This window comes from Metopolophium dirhodum, unplaced genomic scaffold (genome assembly GCF_019925205.1).
Source record: "Metopolophium dirhodum isolate CAU unplaced genomic scaffold, ASM1992520v1 scaffold13, whole genome shotgun sequence".
NCBI lineage: Eukaryota > Metazoa > Arthropoda > Insecta > Hemiptera > Aphididae > Metopolophium > Metopolophium dirhodum.
The window spans coordinates 1-1834 of record NW_026869900.1 but is presented as its reverse complement, the minus strand read 5'-3'; the positions used below and the strand labels follow the sequence as shown (position 1 = coordinate 1834).

General features: G+C 63.5%; 1 non-coding gene across 1 annotated transcript; it reads left to right on the top strand.

Annotated features, from left to right (window-relative positions):
* Positions 1 to 1278: 1278 nt before the first annotated feature.
* Positions 1279 to 1436, top strand: LOC132953322 (5.8S ribosomal RNA). Its single transcript, XR_009665575.1, has one exon. It is a non-coding gene; the product is annotated as a 5.8S ribosomal RNA (ribosomal RNA).
* The last annotated feature ends 398 nt before the right edge of the window (positions 1437 to 1834 follow it).

Below are 1834 nucleotides of genomic sequence, written 5' to 3'. Positions count from 1 at the left end.
CGTTTCATTAACGACCCGGCGGGCAGCTTCCGGGAAACCGAAGCTTTTCGGTTCCGGGGGAAGTATGATTGCAAAGTTGAAACTTAAAGGAATTGACGGAAGGGCACCACCAGGAGTGGAGCCTGCGGCTTAATTTGACTCAACACGGGAAACCTCACCAGGCCCGGACACCGGAAAGATTGACAGATTGAGAGCTCTTTCTTGATTCGGTGGGTGGTGGTGCATGGCCGTTCTTAGTTGGTGGAGCGATCTGTCTGGTTAATTCCGATAACGAACGAGACTCTGTCCTGCTAACTAGGCGGGTAACCCCGGGTCGGCGTGTGCGCGGCGCGGGCGGTTTCGGCCGTTCGTGTTCGCGTACCCGTCGGCTCGGCCCGGTATCCCCGAACGCGTTCGCCCGTCGTCCACGGCGGTCGTCGAGCGCGGCCGCGCCATCCGCGTCCCGGCGTGCGGCGGGCGTGTGTCGGCCGGGGGGCAACCTCCGGTCGGCGCGCGTCCGTCGTGCGTCGGGCTCCGTGGTGAAGCGCGCCGTGTTCGCGGCCGTCGCCGGCGGATCACGATACGTTACTAGGGCTACCGCCGGCTCCCAGGAGCTTAAACTCTTCTTAGAGGGACAGGCGGCGGACGAAAATAGCCGCACGAGACTGAGCGATAACAGGTCTGTGATGCCCTTAGATGTTCTGGGCCGCACGCGCGCTACACTGAAGGAATCAGCGTGTGTTAACATTCCTGGGCCGACAGGCTTCCGGGTAACCCGCTGAACCTCCTTCGTGCTTAGGGATCGTGGCTTGCAATTTTTCCACGTGAACGAGGAATTCCCAGTAAGCGCGAGTCATCAGCTCGCGTTGATTACGTCCCTGCCCTTTGTACACACCGCCCGTCGCTACTACCGATTGAACGGTCGCATTGAGGTCTTCGGAGTGGACGCGCGTTATTCGGCCCCCTCGGGGGCTGGGTCGTCGCGCGATCGCGAAGATGACCGAAATCGGCCGTTTAGAGGAAGTAAAAGTCGTAACAAGGTTTCCGTAGGTGAACCTGCGGAAGGATCATTAGAGACGGGCCCGCGGTACCGGCAGCACTTGCCGGTCTCGCGCGCGCCTAATCCGACCCCGTGGCCGCGTGCGCTCGCGACTAGCTCGCCGACCGCCCGCGCGCCGCGACCCCCCGACCGAGCGTCGACCGAAAGATGGTTAACGTCGAAAGACCATACGGGCCCCGCCGTGCGTCCGCGCACGGCGCGTGGCCGGTAGAAGTTTCGTCGACAAAAAAAAAACACCCGACCCCGAACAGCGGATCACTTGGCTCGTGGATCGATGAAGACCGCAGCTATCTGCGCGTCGTCGTGTAATCCGCAGGTTATACGAACATCGACCAGTCGAACGCACATTGCGGCCTCGGTGACCCGCGGGTCCCGGGCCACGCCTGTCTGAGGGTCGTATACCGGATACTCGGCCAGACCGATGCGCCGCCGGCAGGCGTCCGACGGCGGCGGCAGTCCTCCCGGGGACTGTCCGCCCGCCCGTCGGCCGCTCCGGTGGTGCGAGATTGGCGGTTCGACCGTGGAAAACCGCGCTCGCGCGGCCGCCTCCGGTCGTCCGCCCAAGTTGTGACGGCAAACAGTCACGGGTTCTCGCGTCGTCAAACGGCACGTCCCCGTCCGCCCGCCGCGCGAGAGCGCGGCCGGGTCGGCTGAGAGTCCACGGACCTCTCCGGCTTCCGAGACGCGGACGCGGACGGTCACCGTACGGGCGGAGCGCGGACCGCAGGCTGCCGTGTAATTTAAAAAAAAAAAAAACCGATACGTTCCGACCTCAGATCAGGCGGGACTACCCGC